At 34.5% G+C, this 26,399-nt stretch overlaps 1 protein-coding gene across 2 annotated transcripts in view; it reads right to left on the bottom strand.

Annotated features, from left to right (window-relative positions):
- LOC112055526 (elongation of very long chain fatty acids protein AAEL008004) overlaps positions 1 to 22,919 on the bottom strand; it is a 49,583-nt gene extending 26,664 nt beyond the window's left edge. For both annotated transcript variants that reach the window (XM_024095682.2, XM_024095684.2), the window contains exon 1: positions 22,696 to 22,919. The gene's annotated coding sequence lies outside the window, so the exon portion shown is untranslated. The remainder of the gene's footprint in view (positions 1 to 22,695) is intronic.
- Between the last annotated feature and the right edge of the window lie 3,480 nt (positions 22,920 to 26,399).

Genomic DNA, 26,399 nt, shown 5'->3' on the forward strand with positions numbered 1-26,399 from the left:
ACATACAGACATAATTATAATCAGCCTCATTCCCATAGAGTAGACAATGACCATGTCCTTTCACTTACTACGAGTACGATCCTTGCATATTTAAAGATTTTATACTATTAGATATGTTACCGTGCGTGTCTACCAAAATCACTGCAAAAAGTGATCCGAATTTAGCTACTTCACTGAGCGCACACATGCACAATTTTGTGTTTGTAGGTACATTAAATATTTATATAAATATAGTTTTTACACTTCCTGAACACACATCTCGATATTGTAGACAATATTTAGGTATTATTTGTTAAAATAACTTTCATTGTGGGATTAAATGAAATTAAGACAATTAGGCACTGTTGTTCGCTTCAGTTTCGACGTGCTAGTAATATATCTAATAGCACAAAATCTTTGTGCATATCTCCATTGCTTCTATTTTCATTCTCATGCAAATTCTTCAGCTCATGGTTCTCTCGATCTGGGCTGTATTGAAAATGAAATAGATCCAGGAATATTCACATTGGCGTTTTCCTTTCAAGATTTAAATTCACCCTCGCCTTATAAATTCCTTTTGTAGGCTCTCTTCGTTGCGATGGTAAAAAAAAGAGAAAAAAAGGGAGAAAACTCAACCGCGTAGGAATGCGAAGGACTTTTTGCCCTCAGCTTTCACGTGACGTATTCTATAAACGTGTAGCAGTTTCGTGGTTATACATTCATAGTATCATAAATAGTAATAAGAGAATTGACATTTAACATAATTGTATTATGTAATATTCTAATCGTAACAGTACAAAAGGGTAAAGCTGTAGGTGAAAAGATTTTCCCTCATTAAATTAGATGACTTGCATTTTGTTAATTGTTGTATTTTTATACAATGAACTTAAGTGTAACCTTGCATGTATTACCTACCTAAGTGTTAACTACTTAATGTAAGTAAGTACTACTACCTAAGTTTGTAAGCTTAGGTACCCAAGTTAATAGTTTGACTGACATAGTTGTTTGTGGTTAAATGTTTTACGTTTATCCGAATCGTGCTCAGGGAAGTAAATTATTTAACATACCCACGTTATGAGGTAAATGCGAAAGGGCATGACTTTATACATTACATTTTTCATTTCGAAACGATTCATACAAACGTAAGTATATAAATTATGTTGCCGTTGTGTTATATAAGCGATAGATCTGTAATAATAGTTGCCTGCAATTAACGTTTGACAAAATAGGGCTGATTATGTAAGTACTTAAATACTGACGTAGGTTTACAAAACATCCCTGAAGGGGCTGTGAAGTAAACGATTTACATAGTAAGTATAATCGTACATATTTACTTGATACCATAATTAGTCCCCCCAGTCCATCCACCCTGCAAGACTAATGCGGATTGGCAGACTTCACACACGTAGAAAATTAAGCAAATTTTCAGGTAAGTATGTAGGTTTCCTCAAGATGTTTTTCCTTTAGCGCTTGAGACACGTGATATTTAATATTTAAAATGCACATAACTGGAATGTTGGACATGCTTGCCCCGGATTGATTTTTTCCCCGGACGGACATTGAATAGAACCAGCTTACTTCGCCTGTAAAATAGCAGTGTCACCCTACAATTGATGCTTATTAATAAAGTTTGTTCCCCATGAATAAGCTTGGTGCAAGCCGCAAGGGAGGTATCGTACGCACTTTTCCACTATGCAGTGATATTGGCTAAGTTAGAGAAGAAAAGTGAAACTCTGGCAAAGATTTTTCTCCAGATATCACAAAGGGTTAGGTAACCAGGTTAGGAATCTTGTCCATGATATTTACCAATACGAGTATATATTTATTTTCTCTTGTCAATTGTCACTCTTATCTAAAAATGGGTGTAAAAATTATTGTTCACCCAAGATAGCCTAGAAATAATAACTATACAATATTTTTATAAATATTTACATCCCGGATGTTCACAAGGTCGCAGTAGTTATAATCTCATAATGGCACAATAAGATTTTTTTTGTTTATTATTATTATATTTAATGTAGTAAGTAGCAAAAACTTGTTATTTATTGAACTTCGATCCGCGTAACATATATTTTCGGTTACGGTTCATTAAAATCTCGGTTTAGGTAGCGTAGTGTTGTTCGACCACAAATGTTGTTGTGTTGTTGGACAAATGATGATATCATGCTGATAGCGAGTAACATGGAGCCGCTGGATGAATGCCAGCTCCGGACCATGGTGGTTGAAAGTCCTTAAGGACTATGTCCAGCAGGGAATGTAAGCGATGATGCAGCCTATGGTGGAACGCGCTTGCCTAGAAGATGCCTATTCACTCTTGACTTGAATATACCCATGTTGTAGGTGGTTGGGAAAACGAAAGCTGAAACAAATGTGTGCACTTATGTGCACATGAAATGTTTTTTGGTTTTTGTTTCATCATCATCATTATATAAGCCTATGGACACCTACTGCAGGACATAAGCCTTTTGTAGGAATTTCCAAACATCACGATCGTGAACCGCCTGCATCCAGCGAATCCCTGCGACACGCTTGATGTCGTCAGTCAACCTGATGGGGGTTGACCAACACTGCGCTTTCTAGTGCGGGGTCGCCATTCCAGCACAGGTTTTGGTTTACCGTATTTTAAACTCCAATATTTCTCCTTGTGTTGCAACCCTTCCTTTTTTTTCTTCTAATAGCTGTAGTATAACATTGTCGTGAGTCGTAGATCCGTGATAGCCTTGTGCCTCCGATTCTGGAGGGTGTGAGTTCGAATCCTGCTCGAGTTTTGCAGTGAGCCGAGTATGGGTTGATAATGATGAGTCTTAGATCCATATCCACTCCTTTCGTCCGTCAAACATAGAGGGTGTTTGATCACTGCACAATTTAAGGAATCATTAAAAATAGACAGATGATAAGGAGTTCTATCTTCTTTTATGGTTCCTTTTCGTGGATTCTTCATCTCGGTTATTTGTTAATCAATCTACTGATATCCTGTTTATATTCCTAGTATACTTACGAGGTACGAACGTAGGTTATGCACTCAAAAAAAAGAAGCAGGTTTTTTGTTTTGTGGTTAAGCTGTCAGATTTTGATGTTCCAATAGGTACCTATATGGATATATTCAACGATAGTTAGAAGAATCTGGCTGTAAAAAACCTTTACAATGAACAGTTATTGGTTATATACAAAAACCTAAGGCAAAAAATACTTCGTTAAAATAATAAAAGTCTTATAAATTCTATATTTCAATGTAGTGTGGGGAAGACCGTATTAAATTAGCATTCATATGGTGTCCCTGGTAACTCGATGTATAGAGCATAAATAAAAGATACATTTAATACGTTTAATATGTCGCTAAGATGTATATTCCTATTCCGCATGGAATATACAATTTTGTGATACAAAATCTCGTTTGTTTTAATGTGATTCATTATTTTAGTCTACGCCAGGTAGAATAACAACTGCTTACAACTGCAAATAACTTGTGAATATATTTTATTTATAAATGCCGGAAAAATCTAATGGCCTAGCCAAAAAAAACATCGCCTAAGTTTAAACAGTGCAACACTTTGCGAGGGATTTACTCCCCGATGACGTTGCTGGTATCCTATTAAGGAGCCTATGGCAGTTACACTATCAAAAACAAAAATTACAAGGGATGCAAGACACTCATGTGAGAAGCTTAGTCTCGTGTTTTTTTATTCTTTACAAGTTAGCGATTGACTACAATATCACCTGATTTAATCTAAGATAAAAGCTAACTTGATAGGAGTATAATGAAAATCCACACCCCTTTCGGTTCTTACACGACATCATACCGGAAATTGCTTGGTGGTACGTCTTTGCCGGTTGGGTGATAACTCGCCATGGTCGAAGCCTCCCATCAGCCAGAACTGGACCAATTAAGAAAACCTCAATCGGCCAGCCGGGGATCGAACTCAGGACCTCCGTTTTGTAAATCCACCGCCACGGTGGCCGTCAATTAAAAAAATAACCAAGAAACTGGCTGTCCAGCGCGGAATTGCAGCCAGTATTCTTGCCACCATTCCACGAGGGCATGATTTGTATAGTTATTAGGATAAGTTAGCTTAAGTTCCTTATTGTATTCTTTCTCAATAAAAAAAAAAACTAAGAAACTAATAATAAATGCAGAACATAAGCAATAGGGTGATTTTATTGAAAGATCAGTGGCATCCAAGCATTAAAAGATACATTAAAATGATTGGGAAAGCTTAGTGCAGAAAAAACAAAGTTAGTGCCTCATATTGAATGCAGATCAGGTTTACGATATCTGCAAAATACTTCGGAGTACACGTTACAGTCTACACCACTGATTTAATTGAAAGTGCAGTGACTTCTGTATTATTTACCACACACACACACACACACACACGCACACACACACACAACATATATAATTACTTAACTTTGTTAAAAAAACGTATTTTAACCGAATCGAAAAATGGAGGTTCTGTATACAACCAATAATGTGTAAGTGTTATGTTTATCATTATGTATGTACTAGCTGACCCGGTGAAGTTCGCTTTGACTTATATGCGCTTCTTTCCTACCAATACCCCAACCCCTACCATACCCCTACCACAAAAAAAATCTCCATAAAAACATCGTCGTCGTCGCGAAGGGCAAAACAGAGCCAGAAGATTTTCCTATTACTACGAAACCCTATGTGTAAAAAAAATATAAGTAAAAGATCGAACTATAAGATTGAATAAAGAAGCATCTACTAACAAATCTGCGACATACCTACGCTTATATACAAACAAAACTGGCTTGTGTTGTGTTTTGTACGAGTTTCCGCATAATTACAAGTAGTAGGCCCTTTTATATCGATCCTGACAATTAAAAACAACATATAATTGTACCTTTTGATACGCTTTGTACGATTCTCCGCAAGCCGCTTAATCTATTATAGGTACTTTAACCTGTTTTAGAACCAGATATGGTCAATAAAAAATAAGCCTGTTAACTTCCCTGTTTATTAAAATATTTGTTATAATTGATTATTATTTGTATTTTTATATAATTAATGTAATCCTAGCGATTCTGCGACTTCGTCTGCGTCTTTATTGGGTCTAGAGAGGAAGAAAACTTCTGAATGAGTATAAGAAGTCTGAGAAAAACAGACTATATTAAATTGATAATAAAAAAATTAAGTTAACGGTTAATTACAGTGTTACTTTTTGTAGTTTTCGTGAACGAATAGTTTTCGTTCTTAAGTAATTTAAATGGTCATATCTGATCCTCCGTATTTTGTTTTTTTTTAATCAAACAAAATTTCCACTCGCAAACCTGCATCGTAAGTATGGCAAATATAGATCCAAGTTTCTATAAAGGAACCTCCCTTTGTCACCAGTGTCACGTGTCACACTACTACTGAATAGTATACGTGTCACACGCACACTTCTACTGAATAGTATACGTGTCACACGCACACTTCTACTGAATAGTATACGTGTCACACACACTACTAATGAATAGTATACGTGTCACACGCACTACTAATGAATAGTATACGTGTCACACGCACACTACTACTGAATAGTATACGTGTCACACGCACACTTCTACTGAATAGTATACGTGTCACACACACTACTAATGAATAGTAGACCAGTGAGAGATCAAGCGAAGAAAGACTACATGCTCTACGCGGCCTGTCTGTTGGTTGTATATCATTATTGGTTAAATAGCAAACATAATAAACACACAAACAAACACACACCGTCATTTATTGTAGGATAAAGCTGATACCTACGATAAACTTGAACGCCGATACGTAAAGGCAAGTTTAATGGACTTTTTTTATTTATTCTTATTTGTTTTATTACTTGTACTTACTATTATATTGTGTTCTTTGGTTTTATTTCCAAGTCTCGAAATACATTAATACTGTAGGTACCTACCTACTTACATTTCTATATGAAAACAATACTTTAAAATAATTGTTAAATCAATATATCTTTTTATTAGGTACCTACTTAAACAATTTGATATTACACAATTTATATATTATAAAAACGTAACAGTAGGCTGTTATACAAAATTGTGTAATATATTAAATAACGTGTAAATAAGTAGCATTTCAATGTGTAAAAGCGAGCTTGCATTCCATCTTGCGTTCTAGTCAAGGTCAATTTCGATTGATAATGTTGATAATGTGAGAAAAAACGACTGTTTAAACGGTGCTTCAACGGTGATTAAAGTTATTAGTCGATAATTAATTATATACTTCGGTACTTTTGCTGGATATACTTAGTAGTCTAGTAATCTCATCTATTGTGCGTGTTTTTGCGCCCATTGGTGTAGCCTGCGTTTGGAATACTTTTTGCTGTAATTTTGTGGACACGTAACATATCTAATAGTACCTATACAATCATTGGCCTAAGGTGCGTGCGTCTAGTAAACAGGTAGACTAGGGGGCAGAAATCGAACCATGGTCTCTCGGCGATGAGTCCGACCCCTTTACCATTGAGCTATTGAGGCATCCTTGATGCCTTTGTACTTAGACCAGGGGCACGACCTTGACGATACGTACAGCAAGATGGACTATGTAACGTGCTTAACTCGTATCGTAATACGGTCACACTGTTTACGTCGACATTGACAATGGAATAGCGCATGCCTGCACGCTATTCGACAACGAAAATGTGGTTTTGTAATTGTAAATAACTTTCAATGTAACGATGATCGCCAGACATACAAGTACGCGGACGCAAGACAACGCGTGTGTGCGTGCGGCGCTGCTGTGAAAGTAAACCCAAAGAAAACCTTACAAGAAGACAAGTTAAAATTAAAATTCGGGAAAAGCTATGCATTCATTTCAGTTATAGAAGACGACTGGTGACAGAAGGGCTCATTATTTGCGCAATGGATCAGTCTGGCTGTCCACCGCGGAAATGCAGCCAGTATTCTTGCCACCATACCACGTGGGCATCATTTGTATAATTATTAGGATTAGTTAACTAGAATGACTTTTATTTAGGTAGGTAATTCTCAATAGATTTTTTTTATACTGGATTGATTAATCGGATCTTTATCGTATAGCTATAGCTAAGAATTATCTTGATTACGTCAGCTATCAAACGAAATGGCCATTATCATTATCGGTCCATTTGTTTAGAAGCTACTATACCTCAGACAGACATACATAGGTACTCAGACAGATACCTACTCATAACACCCCTCTTTAAATCGGGGGTTAAAATAGAATTATATTTGTGTTTTGTAGTAGGTGATTGAGGGGATTTTAGCCGTTACAATATTGAATTTTTACTGAAAATTTCCCAGACGAACGACGACGAATTCAGGAATTCTTAATCTGAACCCACATATGCTAACCGCTGAATCAACAAGACAGTAATAGGGTAGGTCAATGGAAAATAATAAATAGGAGATCGATGGTTTACCTACAGTTTTATTGCATAATTAAAAATCTGTAGGTAAACAATGATTATACAAATTAACCTTCCACACCTTGCGTATTAGGTTAGTTAGTTATTCAACAGACAGCCATAAAAACAATTAAACGAGATTGAAGACATTAAGATGAAAAGGGCTCACGAATAATTAACACCATTGTTATTTTGCGCAACAGAATGTGTGATGAAATGTGGATACAATGAATTTGTTTACCTTATTACTTGAAGGAATAAGCAATATTAAGTCGACCATCGTCACAGAATACATAACATTGTATACGAAAGATAACCAGATGCTTGACAATGCAGTACCCTGCTCTTTTCAACCTGAATCATATATGGTCTGTAATTTTATTGAAAACTTTACATTTAAAACTGCAACCAGTCTGTGGTTACAAACATTACTAACTTAATTTTGACATACACTCAAAGTAACTTAATTAAAGTTTTGTTAATTGTACTAATTAACAATTTTAAATTAAGTTGGTTTAATAACATCATGCCGATGCATGCCTATTTAGAAAACACTTTGACCAAAATGAAAATTGCCTTCCAAATTAGTAGAGCCAGGTAAAATTCAATTTTCATAAGTTCTGCTTGATCTTGATTCTTGGATCATATAGAAAAAAACGAACGAATGATAGCATGTATAGTATCTACTATCTACTCATACGTCAATCAATATTAATTAACATGGGTAAGATTATCGTGTTATTACTAATCCATGTTAATAATGACTAAGAAATCGAGGCTTAGGAACAAGCTAGTTCGATTTAGATGACATTGATAAGGCAATTTTCTGTATTTCGTGATTTTTTGATGATTTCCGTGAGTCACCGTGTGATTTCACCGCTTCACGAATTTACCTAAACAGTGCGAGGCATTGAATGTTTAAGGTTAACATTTCGTAATACCACGATATTGGGATCATGTTAACAACGTTCATGGTAATATCATACAATACCTATTACGTTAAATAGTAGGGCACTCACCTATTGTTTTATTATTGTGTAGTTTTTCTATTCCTGGAAATCAGTTTGCATTTGAATGTAGAGTAAGTTTAACATTATATTATACAGCACTAACCCAGTGACGGATTTACTTTACAACTTTGATGAGATTTGCTGATCTCTTTCTTTAACACGTTCGCTGCGGCGCTGATTTTTCTGTACCTACTTTCCTCTAACTTTGTATTACGGTACGAGGTCCATCGACCCCATAATTCCTGACGCCGCTAGACGTACGAGGTCAATTGACCTCGTACCGCAGCGAATGTGTTAAACTACAAAAAGTGCGATCATTTAAACTTTGTAATAGAAACTTTAGCTGTACTATCTAACATCATTATCAGCAGAGGGATTTCAAGCTATTTCAATTTCAATTCGGCTTGGACTATAATTTTTTTTTAATGTATGGCTGTATAACAGTAATAGATGGATAAAAAATAATGGAAAGATACTTAGTTGTTATCTTCTTGTTTCAGTTTGTTTTAAGTCGAAGTGAAAATTATTGTTAGGTTGACCTCGTGTAATGAAATAACACATTTAAACGTAATAATATGAAAGTTAAAACTTTATAACATTATAAACTAGGTACATAAATTTCGTAAATAACCTTGTTAGACATTACAGAAATAAATTATACATTGTAGGTAATAAAGTATTTCAATATTTTATTTATAGATTTAATTTCTATGGCGAAACTTTTATTTTTTTTAATTTATAAAGTTTATGCGTCTCACGTCTTAATCAAATAAAAAATTTTTTCGTCGTTCTCTAAAAAATGCGTGGAATGTTAATTTTTCTGTTTTTACGACGATGTTTAAGTCATTAGGTAAGGCACAGATTTCCAATGCCACGAAATGGTGTGGAAGGCAATTTTAGCACCGAAATTGTAAATAGTAGGTAGTTTCATTTGGTAATGGCGGTCTTATTGTAATTTGTTTAAGGAGCTTTTAAATTTTATTTTTTTTTTAATTTTAATTTTTTTTAAATTTTAGTTCCAGGTCGCCACGAGACTTCTTTCGTGTCGCGGAGTCTAGATTGAGTTTTATGTTAGTTTACTTTTCGTGTTTTCAAGGTAGTAGTATATTAAATACATTTTATACGAAATGTCTATGTAGCAATTGCAGTCCGTAAAATCCACGAGAATTCCGCGAAGAGAGACTCGCCGATGCTATTAAATAACAAATATTAAACTGAACGTCCTTCATCAACCTGACAGTGGCCTTACTTTAGTGGTTATCCTGCCAAATCAAGACGTTAGGTCGTCAATAAGAGGACAGATTTACTCTAAGAGCCGATACACAGTATACACGAGTACGTCGGAATCAAAAGGCAGGTCAAGTCTACCAACTTAATTAGATCTTAAAGGTTGGCCACCCCTGCTTTCAACTCAAAAGATAAAATCGGAAAAATAATATCATTAATATCATACACTCGTGAATTATAAACACAATATGAGTAGGCATTTGAAAAAAAATGAATAAACGTATAGAGTCGTGGGCGTCTATAATACAATTTTGCAAATTGAATAATTTTAAACTTAGTATTTATAAATAAAATATTTTCATGCTTGAAACATTAGAAGAACCTTTTAACCTTTATAGTCTGGACATATCGTTTAGTCTTCTTACTTGTAGTTAACTTGCTCGTAGCACAATTCAGCGCAACTATGAGTAATAGAACACTTTATATTTTTTTGTTTTTTTTTTTTATTTTGCTTTCGAAATTTGCTATATATTTTTTTTAATATAACCAATATTCCCATTTCCCTCCAATTAGTCGGGAAAGACTGTATTACGAGTGGGTACGACAATAAACCAACGGGGCGGGGATCGAACCACCAACCCTCGGTGATGAGTCCGACCGCTCTTACCGTTGAGCTATTGACGCTCTATATTTCACCGATATACCGACGACCCTCAACAGAAAAGCGTGGTGGGTGGGCTCCAAATCCCCTCTTCTATAAGGAAAGAGGCCTGGCCCTGAAGAGGACCGTTAAAATAAGCTAATAGTGAACATATCACATTATAGTTTTGCACCGTCATCGTGCGTTTAACTTATGAGAATTTCAGAACACTTATCATGAATAATATTAGCAGAAAACGGGCGCACTCAAACCGCATAGCAAATACCTAATAGTTTATATACATTTTATTTATAGAGATTATTCGCTGAGAATAATAAGCGAAAATTATAAATGACAGAGTCAATTTTGTAATTCTAATCACACATCAACAATACAGCTAAAGATTGTTTATGACATAGAAATAAGTATTACATAAGTCAATTACGCCTAGACATGGGTGGAGTTTAAAGTGGGTTAAAAATAGAATTTGTCTAAAAAGTTGTGACTCTGTGGTGTTTAACCAGCATATGCAAAAAAACTAAGTATCCATTAGTTTGAGGAAAAGGACATGCACACAAACCTAGTACCTATACTGTAAGGTTCTATCGGTCAAATCGCCGTGTCAAAGTTACAACATGGATAACACACTCGTACTTACGAGTAAGTACTCGTATCTGATAATATTGTCTAATTTAAAAACAACAATTATATTAAACTGGAGTAACAAAACTTTACCATAGAATTTTCAAAATGATTGTTATTTTATTATCGTATGATATTTTCAACCAAAGTAGCATCTCATTCCTGTAAATACTGCTAGTAGTTTCTAAAATAAAATAAAAAAATATTTTATTGCGTGTACACCATACCCATTATATTATTAAGTACAATAATAAACAACAATAATAGCGAATAATATCTAATATAAGTCTATGTCTGACTTGTTAACGTTGCTCAATAAATACTAATCGCATTTGTCATTATAATATCACCCATGCGTGTGGCTTGCTCTTGACCTACTTGGATTTTAATAGCGTGTAATTATCCACCTTACGAAAAGATGAGAACTCAGACATTGAAAATTGCAATGTTAGGCTTGGTTCACATCATACAATTTTGATTCATTATTTGATTTCAGTTTAAGTAAATGTTTTTTTATATTGAAGGTCGTGTGAACTAGCAGCTATTTTTAGATTTATCTGCCGATTATTCTGCACGCTGTTTACTAGAAATGTAAAAGCTACCCGAATGATTTTTTGTAAAATTGTTGGTAGAAACCTAACTAAGGAAATTTTGACAAAATGTTACAGATAGATAGGATAAAGACTGGTCAATGTCATCATATTATAATAATTATTAGTCCTCTAATTGTGAGGTTTGGATTAAATGCTGGAAAGTAAGAGCTCCCTGAAGAGATAGAGAAGTATATTCTCTCTGTTAGAGCAAAGATACTTAATTTTTCCATTTAAATATAAAATAATATACCTCGCATTAATCGGGCCAAAATATCAAGTTTATATAATATTTTAATTAATAATTAATAATTTCTGTTTGAACTATTATATATAAATATTTTTTTAAAGATTGTGACAGTAATTTTTAATTACCTATTGAATAATTAATTAAAACCTGCATTGTGCGTTAGATTTTAATTTAATTCATCGTAAAACTTCACAGTGTGTCTTAGTAATACGGGTGATTAATATCCATTAAATTGGCTACGACTCTGTCTGCTCTCGTTTCTAGAGCAAAATGAACCATGTTTATCGCCGTATTTTGTTAAACAGTACCTATATCATATTGATAATAATATATGCATATAAATAGTATAAATAAATAGTAGATTATAAAATAGGGAAATTATTTTAATAATTAAATTTAAATTTATAGTTTGTAGAGATGTAACATAATTTTTTTATTCTATTCGTTGTATCATGAAACTATATAAAAGAATGGTAAGTACTTTTTATTAATAAACATAATATTCGTATATAGATTATAACAAGGTACCTATCACATTTTATAGGAAGCGTAAGAAGCAGTAAAATAGTATTAAAAAAAAACATATAATACATAAAACAAAAATTGAAAACATTAACATGAAATAACACTAACTTAGTGCGGTTCAAGTTCTCTTTTTCGGAGAGTTTCTGAGTTATAACATGTAAACATACTTACATGTACGATATATGTATTTATGTTTGCTCTAATAAGTAAGTATGTATATATAATATATCTTTACTAGACACTTATTTACCTATTTAATATATAATCAAAATTCAAAATACATAAATGCATATTCATAATCAGTATGATAATTTATCTCCATACACATATCTGAATGTATTTAAATTTTATAAACATACCTAACTACATCTCAGTGCAACATAAATGTAACTCGAAGATGTTATAAATCGTAGGTAAATGTGGAAAAACTAAAGTGATGGAAAGTAAACTCTGACGTAAGCGTTATTGAGTAAAGTGGAGCGTGACTGAACAGTGATTCATGGGGGATGGCTGTGGAGCAATGCACTACATTATTGACAATCTTGTAATGGTTTTTAGTATATTGTGATAGTTGACGAAACAAACTATTGGATCACCTGATGTTAAATGAAAACAGAAGCCTTTAAAAACCATCAATTAATACTGTAGGTGTAACTGTACCATCTGAGACCCGTGTCATTCCATTTAATTGTCATTCAGTGATAGAACAAACAAACTATTGGATCATCTGATCTTAAATAAAAACCGAAACCTATACAAACCATTACTTATACCAGAGGAATACATTATCTGAAACCCGTGCCATTTAATTGCCATTCAAGCGGCGAACCTCACATGCCTATAAGTTCAAACCCTTTTACCATGCGTGGTAGCAGAAACACGCATGTGGTGTTTATAAAAACCAAAAAATCCTATGTGTAATCTAATCGTTAAAATTCTGGTAATCAAGGAATGAATCCCTAATATACAGCTTTCAGCAGATTTTATTCACCGTCTTAGTTTTTTATTACCTCACCAATCAATTTTTTTCGTAATATTCAAGTGCTATAAAAGTAAAATAAATTTAATAGAAAAAAATATTAGAATAGGCATTAAATAGCTTGAATTGTTTGTTTACTTTTGATACAGTGTGGTTTTGTCCTTATATAAACTTGGCATTTGAATTAATGATAGGCTTAGCGACGGCGTTTTCGTTATGCTAACAAACAAGTTATTTAAAAACATATATACAGCCGAACGTAGAACCTCCTCCTTTTTGGAAGTCGGTTAAAAAGTTTAAAAAAATAAACACTGTGACTTACACGTGTTTGTAAAATTCGTCCTTATTCGATTTAAGTTTACTCCAGCACGAGAAATATCTGAATATGAAGTCTCAATAGCTCGACGGTTAAGGGACGGTTAAACACTGAAAGGTCTGAACCATGACCGTTGGGATACTGTCGCACCGAATTACGAGAGTCCTTACTAGTTAGAGGAGAAACCGAATATTGGTTACTAGCCAACGTTTTTTACCCGTATAGTTCCCGTTCCCATGAGAATACGGAGATAAAATATAGCCGATGACGCTCACAAATAACGTGGCTTTCTAGTGGTAAAAGAATTTCCCAAATCGGTTCAGTAGATCCAGGTCCCTTATAACACCACAAACTTTACCTCTCTATAATATGAAGTATTAAGTATAAATATCCACATTTAATTGGTAAATATTGAGTGTTGAATAAAGTCTTTGTCAGAGAAAGACTTTTGGATAATTAAAAACACCGAAATCTTTTTGTCAGCTAAAATATAAACAACACCACTGTTTGTACATTGTCTAGATCGATTTTATAAGTACGTGTTAACTTTTAAGCTAAAAGACATCTTAAAATATTTGAAAAATACACATTAATTCTCGTTTGCTATACATTATTATAAAATTCGTCCTTGTCCGATTTCGTTTCACGTAACCGCGAGAAATGTTGAGATCTTACCAATTTAAAACTGCGCGACGTTTCCTAAGAATTTTGTCTAGATTGTTTATTGTAAGCATATAACTGCATTTGCTATATCTATAATGTTTTATGAGGAAAGATTTGATTATTTGTTTGTTTGCATGAAGGCTCTGAAATAAATTACAGGACCAATTTGTAATTTTTTTTATACCATTAATCCTACGTTATCCCTGATAAACATAGACTATATTTTATCCTCGTATTCCTATGGGAACGGAACCTTGGCGGATAAAGTTTTAAAACAGATATATATATTATTTATTACTAATATAATTTTTATATTAAATCGCGGGGCAGTCGCGCTAATATCTGAGCTGTTTTAGTTAAAGTTAATTTAAAAAATATTAATAATTTTATTTTTAGTTTGTTTGTTCGTTACGAATATGCTCCGTAACTACTCGACCGTAAAGCTACATATTGTGTATGAACATTAAAATGTAACAATATCTGTATAAGACTACATTCTGGCAATAAATGATTTATTATTATCGGAAAGTAACTTGGGTAATATTTTATCGCATTATTCTATGTAGTTATGCTAGTATATGCTACTCGTATTATGTATAAGAACAATCAAGTTGGGTGGCATAGTTCCAATATAGTATCCATGCGGGATTATAAATAGCGGCTCATTGAGCCTGTACCGTTAGCATGCGTTTTGTTTCGCAGTCTGTACTTGCGAATGTGTAGTGAGCTAAGTGAATGCAGGCGACGCCATTCATAACTCCTAGTACAACGATATCTTAAACTAGACATGTTACGTGCCTATAACATCACCGCAAAAATGATCCGAATTTAGCTACTGTAATTACCTCGTTGTCGTTGGACCATTGGTTAAAAATATTTAGCTACGAATGACGAGGTCAGAAAAAATATTTATTTTTTATTTATTCATATAATATTCTTTGATACTATGCTTAAATTTAATTGATTTATCGAGATATCAAGTCTGACCATTAATAATAAAATTTTAATTGACAGCCGATAAAAATGAACGTGTGTTGGTCGCGATGTGCATGACAGCCGTTAGCGCTGCAGGCATGTGAGCTTACTTGATCGTCAGTGGCTGACTTTATAAGTTTAGAATCAATGTAACCTGTTTATGTGAATATATTACAATGATGTGTGAAAGAAGGTAGATATATTTATATTGTTATCTATCTTTGAAAGATTTATTCATAGTAAACAGAACTTGTTAGGTTCCTTTGTAAATATTTTATGATCTTTTTTATATTTACTTAGCCCGTTGTTTGATCTTCGACAATCAGTAAGGCGCAGCGCACACGAGCGGAGCGAGGCGATGCACTGTAGCGTTATTCTGTAACGATTTTCATCTCGATAGTGTGTCAAATTCATCTCCATCTTTCTCTCTCAGTTTAAAGCTATAGGTAGGAGATAGACGCGAATTCAGTGTTCAATTATAAAGACACCATTGCAGGATAGCGCTACTGAAGTAGTGTATTGTCAGGCGAGTACACGAGAGCGGAGCCGGAGCGAGGCGATGCGCGGTGTAGACTATAGTGTATAGTACTGCCGGGCGAGTGGTGCGGCTAGAAGCTTGCGCAACACCCGGAGGCAACACGCTCGACCCTGAACTCAATTCGGCTACGAACATTTTGCAACTAATCACTGGTCGTTGCGCCGCAGGTAGACAACTCTGGCCGTCGCCGGCACAAATGTAAACATTTACAGGCGGTGTCGGTCTAACGTCCGAGGCCGACTCGGACGTGCTCTCAGACACCGCACAGTGTGACACTCACCGCAAAGCAATCCTCCGCCAGAGATCACGTCGCTGCTTCGCCATCTTTGTTATCCGACTGTCTACGACAGGGTTTATCAAGCTTGTGGGTTCACGTACCCCCATTGCAGTTTTCAGTTGACAGCGAACTCCTAACAACCCTCCATAATAAAATAAAAAATACAAATGAATCATACTAATATTATAAAGGCGAAAGTTTGTGTGTGTAAGTGTGTATGTTTGTTCTTTCTTTATGCCCTGCGGCTACTGAAGCGATTTGGCTGAAATTTGGAAATAGATTGAATCTGGATTAACGCATAGGCTACTTTTCTTCCATGTAAAATTCATGCTAACTGCGGGATTTGTAAAAAACTGGATTTCAAGGGGACGAAGTCGCGGGTGTCCGCTAGTAGAATAAATAAGGGCTTTAGAGCAGAGTTAAAAAGAAATATAATTTTAATATTAATTCTATGAAAATCAATCAAAATACTTTTCCAATCAGCCTGTAGTTTCATCAACGGTCAATTATTCCTACTATTTATTATCAAATGGCTAATCCCTACGGGTTTCCGAACCCCACTTTGAGGAATTCTGGTCTATGACACTGAATCTGATCTCAGGTACGAATCGGAAGACCTCGTCACGGACGCTAAAAATATCTTAGCGACAACTGTACTTCCTATTGGATAATCGTCATTCAAGGATTCACAGCATCTAGGTAGTTTGTCTTTATAATTTTAATGTGAGATCTTTGTATTTGCAGTAAACTAGTACCCGTGAGTAGGTATCTTGAGTACTTATCCGCATAATGTCCACATTTCAATGATGTTATAAATGTTTAAAGTCTCTTGTTGTGTGGTCATGATGGTGTAGGTATGTAAACATGCTAGTATTTCAAACAAACATGCTATATTCATAGAACCCTTGACTACCTCTTATGCTGTCATTTATGCTGTCAATCTTTACAATAATGACTATAAAGTGTATTGTAAATTAGGTATAACATCATTTGATCAATTAAATATTCTTCTACTATATGTATAAGCATTTACAAAACAGCATTTTTTTTAAATGTATAGGTATTTATCACTGAGCTGTGATTGCCCATCAGAGGTCATACCATCGAATACGGTCCGGGGCAAGCACCTTTAACTTTTCAGTTATGTGCATTTTAAGAAATATATTATCACGTGCCTGAAACGGTGAAGAAAAGACATCGTAAGCAACCTGCATAACTGAGAATTTTCTTAATTCTCTACGTGTGTGAAGTCTGCCAATCCAGAGTGGTGGACTAGCCTAACCCCTTTCATTCTGAGAGGAGACTTGTGCTCGACAGTGTGCCGAATATGGGTTGTTAATGATGATATTTGTCATTATAAATTTTCTCAGTCGCAATAACTTACTATGTATAACCATTAACAGCACGTTTTACGAAATGGATAAAATTAAACAAGCAATTTGTTAAAAATAACAAACCACACCCAATAAAAAACACGTATTTTTTAAAGTCACACAGTCAGATGTAGGTAATTACTAATTATTATCAATTGTAATAACCTAAATGCCTGTGAAGGTGACATCTTCGTCATCGTATAAATGTTGAGAGTTTGTCTGCTCGTGCCACTACATTGCACCGAGCTTGGACCATGGTCGCTTTGGAAGGTATAGCATGTCAAAGTCAAAGCAACCAACTAAGGATTCAGACCATTGACCCAGATATTTTGATATTTTCTAGGAGATATCATGAAGAATCTTATTTATTCCCGGTCGCCAGACACTTACAGGGGCACCCCCAGCCCCCAGGGGATCATTCACCTGCAGAGTGTCAAATTCTCAACTCAGCGGCTGAATGATCCCCTGATGGTGCCCCTACAACGTCTATGAGTTCCACTGTTAGTTTTTCTTTTACGATATTTTCCCGAGGATTGATACAGAACTAACTGGCTAACAATAGCGGACATGATTTCTCTTATTAAGGAAAATAAATATTTTGAAACATTTGAAATTGCTTTTTTTTGCCACCACGACCCAATGCCACTATGGTATAAGCATGAGCAGACAAACTCTTAGCTTTTAAGAAGCCACGAAGATCTGGCTAACACAAGCCCTCAATCTATACGGAAACGAGTAACAGACTAATATGAAAAAAAAACTGTAAACATAAAAATGTTAACAAAGGAGAAGCAAAAAACAGTTATTGATGTATACAACATATGAATAAAATATGTTTGAAGTTTATATTAACAACTTTTCAGTAAATGCATATACCTACGACATTTACCTATTTAAAAAATTCTATTTTCAAAATTTATCGTGTCTGTTTGTTTGACAAATCTCTGAAATGATCCCTTTTTGACGGGATTTTCACAGAAACATAAGTTACTGATAATTTTAAGAAGTAGGTAACATAGGCTACGTTAAATTTCCGTATTCCTATGGGAAGGGGAACTACGCGGGTGCTACGTTTTCAGAATTTTAATACAAAGTCGAATAAAAAACCAAATATTTCGAGCGGCGTCTTTTCTACTACATGTTGTAATGTGGTTTTCTACATTTCGTAAAATAGATAATATATTGAAAAGTGGAACGAAAACTTTGTACAGCTACATATTTTTAAGAAAATTGCGCGAACGAATGAACGTGAAAACACAGTTTAGGTAAGTTTATATGGAAAAGAAGAACATTTTTTTTTATCATCATAATGCTCGAAGCGGAAATGTTATAACCCTTTTTATGAAATTTACCCAGACGTAACGTTTAACTTCAGAAGAATGTAACTTGCATGCACCAAATGAAAATATATGAAGAAGGAGTGCACAATATATAGACGGATTATCTTTGACAATAGAGCCTTCAAAAAAGTTCAAAATTATGGTAGAATTTCTAACGTTAGGTAAACTATTGACTACGAGTTACAATAATTAATTAGTTGAAAAATATGGCCCGCCAGCCAGTTTTAGAGCAGAGTGGTGGGTCTAAGCTTCATATCCCCTCTCCTATGAATAAAGAGGCTTGGTCCTGTAGTGGACCGCTGAAATAGGCTGATTATGATGATGATGATAGCAACATGTTTATAATATATTAAATACGTATTTTTCATAATTACATAATAAGGAAGGAAATTATTGTGTTGATCATCGTGACTCTGTAACTTGTTTATTTAGGCAATTAAATGCTCTATATAACATATTGTATACACGAATATGAAAAGCCGTATAAATTACATTATATGTTGCATAAAACTCTAGTGTGAACTTGTTTCGCATACCGCTATAGAGAAAAAATTCCGTTGACCTCCAAAGAAATTATTACATAGTCATGATAATTTTAAAGCCTACATAGGTTTGGTTTAGAATAAACTATCCAGTTTTCTTATTCTGTTACATTTAATTTTATTGTATTAGAAATAATTTAAATATATTTGATTGCTGTTGAAAAGATATTTTCATATGAATAAAAACATAATATCTAGGTACCTAAAAATTCTAAATTAATGTAAGATTACTTAGTATACGTAGTCAAATCACGGGACTATGTAAAATTAGATAAACAAAGTTCAGTCTGTTCCCTCTGACTATTTAAAAATAATAAACATGAAATTATTAATTTTGTGTAACCCTTTGTTACACCGGAAATGTAACCCTATCCCTATCTCCTCCGGGCTCTCCTACTGAGAATTTTTTGGGAGAAAGAAAGTCTCGATATTTCATAGTTCGACCTAGGATTAGTCGCATAGATCATTCATGCTAGTATCTTTTTTTCATATAACTCTGAAGAGTGTCTGAGCGTACAAACGCGTACGACGACTTTGTTTTATATTATCTAAAGATTTACAGATTTACAGAGTTCCAGGATTTTCTATATACCTACCTGTTCATATTTTCAGGCAGGGAAATGATGGAAGTTCGAATGAGATGTATTTTCTTTGTTTGTACATAGAAAAACTGGAGCATCCTCAGGATATATTGAATCTACAATATTCTTTTCAAACCTGAAGATTTTGTATGATATTAAGCTGGACATTTCATGTGTTTCAGTTAAGTTTTAGTGGCGTTGGTCGGTTTTTCCAAGAGAAAGAAAACAAAATAAACAATTCATTGTTGTTCATATTAAACCTTTGTAAACTTACGACTGGTTCTATTTAATCGTCAAAAGGAGATCTAAAGGATTTCCCGATTACCTATTGCTGACTCTAGTGGATCTCGATAAAATTTTCCGAGGATAAAGTTATTTTTCTGACTATCTTACTGCGTTTGGGTGTTAAAAATGAATGGTACCTCTAGTATTATTATGTAAACATGTTATTTCTTGTGGAATTTCATGGCTATCTACTGCAGCCTTTTCCTATTTACTTTTATAGGCTTTATTTTGTCACTTACTGGGCAACAATCAGGGGCAAGTTCGGAAAGTTCACTTCCGATAGATTACAATATACCGAAAAATAACACGTTAAATTGTAATCAGTATTTTTAGGTCATAATATGACGGTAGATTATAAACTAACGAGTGATTGAGTGATTATACACACGAGTGAGATTATAAACTAACGTAACAATTTAACGGTAACGTATACATAAATCTCGTGTTATGGTGTTTGTTGTCATACTTCTGATTTGGTTCGACCGATTTTATTGAAATTTTCTAGTTATATATTGGTAGTGTCATAGGGTAATTGTCAACCTCTTATCCCCACCACCCCCTTTATTTCTCAATTTTAGTTTTACATAGCAGGTCAATGTTTACCGTGTTAGCTAGTTATCTGATAATTTCACAATCCCTGTTGATATAAATCTAAACCTTACTAATCGCTTGCGATCTAACAACTCACCATTTAAAATTGAAGTTCAAGAAATATTTTATCGCACACGTTGTCAATGGGTCACTAGATTATGAGGCAGCTTAGAAAATATTGGGTAATCAAGTTTCAAGCGTTTGTTTAATTAATTCCTCAATGTTTACTGGCTCAATAAATGTATGTCAAGATAAAATCATTTTTAGCTTTAACCTTTTCACAGAGACATTATAATATATAATACTTATCTGTTTATTAATGCATATATTCTATTTCATTTTATTTTGTCAAAGAAATGTTTAAATAGATACTGTTACAATTTTATCAATGGACCCTAGATTATTTAACTGCATCGAGACTTATTCTATATCGATCGGACAATACATTGCCGAAGAAGTATTATTTATATAATGATTTATTTATTTTGCTATCATCCGCGAAAACTCGGCGAACCCATGCGACAACGTCACCCAGGTCCGACAAAATACTCTCTACGTACGTTTCACCCCGAAACCGGAGCATCCTCAGGAGATGTTGACTCTACAACGTGCAATTGCACGTTGTAGAGTCAACATCTCCTGAGGATGCTCCGGTTTCGGGGTGAAACGTACGTAGAGAGTATTTTGTCGGACCTGGGTGACGTTGTCGCATGGGTTCGCCGAGTTTTCGCGGATGATAGCAAAATAAATAAATCATTATATAATCATGATGAACTTCCGCAAAGTAACGCCTGCTTCTATCCAATATTTAGAAGTATTATTTATTTCTAATACAGCAATATGTTTCAGTGTTCAACGTAATTTTATCAAATCAGATCTGTTAATTTCAGGCCATCTATCAACTCAAGGGATTCGTCATCCGTGAAGACTGTAGATAGGTCATCATACTTAATAACTGATTGTAATAGAATAATTTATGAGGTGTCTCGCAATGGTGTCAGAGACTATAGTAAGGAGTTAATCTCATATCATGTCAGTGGCCAGGCGTCGATCGACGTGACCTTACGTCACATGTCCATCGCTCTGCGCCACACGCGGGGCGAATACTAACGCCTGCAAAACGCCTTGATGGATCCTTGGCTTCAAAACCGAGCTCCTTTCTTAGATTATTGCGTTTAATGAACGGTCTTCATTATAACCTTATACACTACTCTATTTGACCTAGCGAGTGTACTCATCTGTTGAGGTCTACAGTTTTGCAACAAACGATACGTACTTTCCTGGTTAATACTACGTTTAACTATTTATTTATATACAATTTGAATGTTTTGTAATAATTTTGATGCTTTATCATCTGGTGAAGGTCACTATTTATTTTTGTATCTGATTTACTACGTTTTATAAGCTACATTACGAAATCATTGTTTTCCATTTGTTTATCGTCACCAAGTTGACCTTTGATCATAACAATTTCAATTTTAATTTTTCATTCTTTATCTTGACATTACTATTTATTACCTACCGTCAATTCTATTGTGTAATGATTTTAATAGACAACGCTTAATTAGTAGGTTAAGTAGTCATCATTCCGTACTTACGAGTACTGCTTACATTATAGCTCAGTGATTCAAAGAAACATCTAATACAATTAGCACTAAACAACCATGATATTATTGCTTGTTACTATTCTAGACTAGCGTATTCGAACCTCGAAAAATATATGAATCAACAACTCGTGTGATGTAATGCATTCTCCAAATATTAAATACATACAAGGTTTTAATTAAAAAAAATAAAAGAAGTTTTAGAATTTAAAAATAGAATCCATAATGGAATAATCAAACTAAAACAGTATCACTGGAACATGTGTGCTCAAAAGTACATAGACAATTCTTAATCCAACTCGTCATTCTCAATCACATGATTTACTTAGAACGTAAACTGATTTCATAATTACGGCATATCGTTTAGTTCTCACCTGAGAGAGATCGTTTCGGAATGTCGTGATTCTCCAGTTGTCCAGTTTAGAGCACAGACACACACCGAGAGTGGACAGCAATTGTCCGATACCGAGGAAACGGTGGGGCGCTGTACTTCGAATGCGCGAATCGCGCGCAAGTTTCACGGAACGGAAAACTGACGCCTGCGCACGTATGGCAGGTGGGGTCGTACTGGCACCGCGCGACTCCCTCGGCGTCTTTTATCACATCGTATTCACGCGCCTTCAACTTGACTCCTTGCGCCTTGTGCCTTATGCTCGCGCTGCGGGATGCGGAATTGAACGCCGTTTCGGCCAAAGTTCTAACATTAACTAAATGGATTCATCGAAATTAAAACGTTAGCTAAAACATTCAAACCCACTGGCTTGTGGGCTACTGACTGCTAATAGAGTCAAAAGTTTAAAACGGGCAGACGTGCCTCTTTGTAGATTTGAAGGACAGTGGTCTCTAGGTCTGCCAACGCCATTTTTCGGTCGACTGATTTCAGATCAAATTAAGAAAAAAAAAATATTGATCATTATTTACAACTAACGGACGCCCGCGACTACCCCACTACCCTACCCCTACCCTACCCCACCCCTACCCTACCTCTACTCTACCCCTACGCCGTTTTCTAATTATTATTAATATGAACTTTAAACAATAACAATAAAGCTCAAATTGAGTACGTTTTAGTTTTAGAAAACATTTGTATGGGAAAAAGAAAAGGGCTATTTTTATAGTTTTTCAGGCAATTATTTGCATTTTTCTCGCCGTAAAACCATCCTATAACTTCAACTAACATTTTATAAAATAATTGGCTAAATTGGTCCAGGCGTTGTTGAGTTATGCGCTTACTAACGCATTTTGCGATTCATTTTTATATTAAAGAAGATTACAATTCTTTTTTTTTTAAACTGTCGTATTATTCGAAAGAATTAAAAAATAGAAGACGTCTCTAATCACAAGGTTGATTTTATATCAATGATCATACAAATACCTAATAGAAAATACATTGTGTGTATTTCTATTATTGTTTCTAGAGGGGACGCGTGTCAAGGCTAGTCGGTCGAGATCAGTCAATTATAAGAAGTACGAGTTGATATTAAATCCAGTTTTTATGTTCTAAGACATAGATTTACTATTATCACGCAAATACCTATACTACAGTCTTTCTTGATGAGTACTGTTTACCTACAATCAAATTAAAAATGAGTCACTATCACTCAATCACTAATCATTTCACACCTAATAATTAATAAAATTATGTTGTTCTTAAATTAATGAAAATAAATTTGATTAATAATCTTAGAACAATTACATATGGTTAACACTTTTTATTTAACATTTTATAAACAAACTAATAGTTTAAAATAAATAAGTTTTGAAATGACTTGTGTTTTCTACCTTCATTTATAACTTCTTTGTTGGTAAACATTACTCTTCAAGAAAGTATAAGTAATATTTTATTATGTGTAGCCTCCGGAAACCTTAGTTGGTTATTAACTTATATTCAGCTCACTGCTGAGCTCGAGTCTCCTCTCAGAATTAGAGGGGTTAGGCCAATAGTCCACCACTCTGGCTCAATGCGGATTGGCAGACTTCACACACGCAGAGAATTAAGAAAATTATCTGATGTGCAGGTTTCCTCACGATGTTTTCCTTCACTGTTTGAGACACGAGTTTGAGTTGTCTTAATTCTTGTCGAATCGATTATTCCAACAAGAAGAATATTTTCCATCCGATGACGTAGACTTTCTTTACAAACACTTCAAAAAGGTAATGTTGCAGATTTTTCGAAAAGCAGATTTTACTAAGAGGAACCTATCTTTAAAATACATCATTTTCTGTTTGTTATTATAAATGTTAATTACTTCTTCAAGAAGACAATGATATTATTGCCCCCGAAACTATGTAATTTGCAAGTAGAGCAGGACTTAAATAGTTTTTAATTATCATTAAAAATTTTAATGAAATGACGTCATTAATGAATTGACGTTACCTAGGTGTCAGAAGTGAAGACGTTGACCTATGCAAGTTAAAAGTGTAAATGCTGATTTGCAATGGAAATCGAGTTATATACCTAGTTTACGACCACATTGCCAAATGCTTGAATATTTCGTGTTCAAATATTTGGCAATTATCTACTGCAAACTACAAATAATTCATTTTTAATATAATAACGGTTTTTGACCGTTATCAATTGTCTCTAATATTCTATTATGAAATTTTTGTTTTTTATTTATTATTTTTAACAAGTCATCCCTTGACTACTATCTCACCTGGTGGTACACTTACCACTAGGTGAGATTTTAGTCAATGTGATGCAGTCTAAGATGGTAGCGGGCTAACTTGTTAGGAGGAGGATGGAAATCCACACACCTTTCGTTTTCTACACGACATCGTATTGGAACGCTAAATCGCTTGGTGGTACGTCTTTGGCGGTAAGGTGGTAACTAGCCACGGCCGTAGCCTCCCTTAAGAAAATCTCAATCGGCCCAGCTGGGGATCGAACCCAGGACCTCCGTTTTGATAATCCACTGCGCATATCTCTGCGCCACGGAGGCCATGTTTTTAAATCAAAATTAATTGAGGTAAAGGAAAAACAATAATTGAAAATTATAATGGTTGTCGCGAAGTTGAGTGACTGTCGACTGGGGACATTTTTCATATTATGCCGAGGAAAACTTTAAACAAAATAGAAAAAAAGAAGAAACACTTTATTGCACACAAAAATATTATTTTAAAGTAAACATTTCAATTAGGCTTAGTTTACAAGCACTTTTGAAAGGTCAAGATTATGTCATAATTCAATTTAATCTAATAGTGGTAATGATTTGAGGTTCTGGACTCTTAGAACTGGCTAGTACTACCTTCCAAGGCTACCGTAGTCCATACCTTACTCCACAAACTTTCAGCTTTTATAATAATATATATATAGTATATATGACTATCGCAAGTTGTCCGTCCATTACGGGTATTTTCGAAGATATTTTTTTGTTTTTTTTTTATACACACTACACTTTATGTGTGCGGACATCCACAAACTAGCGGATGTTCGCTACTTCGTTTGCGAGAAATTATATTTTAAAAATCCCGGAGAAACGTTGGACTTTTCCGGGTAAAAGTCCATTTATTAATCCAGGTAATTTATCTCATTTCCAAATTTTTCCATAATCACTATCCATGTTAGGCGCTTTTGTTAATTTTCCTTATTTTTATCGTTTTCCTTGAAAATAAAATTCTAACCATCTGAACGAGACCGAGACCTAATGTTGTACCTTTATATTATCACATCATCCGGCAAAAGATTATCATGATTGCAAGATTGTTATTCATTGTAATTTGTACATCATGAACTTGCTCAAAATAACACCAGTCTGTTCAATATTACACGAAATGTGTACATGTATGTCTAAGTAAGTATTATCTATTTATCTAAGTAGTATCATCATTAACAACTCATATTCGGCTCACTGTAGAGCACGAGTCTCCTCTTAGAATGAGAGGCGTTAGGCCTTAGTCCGCCACGCTGGCCAAATGCGGATCGGCTGACTTCTCACACGTAGAGAATTAAGAAAATTATTAGGTATTTAATTTCTTAAAATGCACATAACTGAAAAGTTGGAGGTGCATGCCTCGGACCGTATTCGAACCTGCGTCCTCCAAATCGAAGGCTGAGGTCATATCCACTAGGCTGTCA

This window comes from Bicyclus anynana, chromosome 7, assembly GCF_947172395.1.
Source record: "Bicyclus anynana chromosome 7, ilBicAnyn1.1, whole genome shotgun sequence".
NCBI classification, from domain to species: Eukaryota; Metazoa; Arthropoda; class Insecta; order Lepidoptera; family Nymphalidae; genus Bicyclus; species Bicyclus anynana.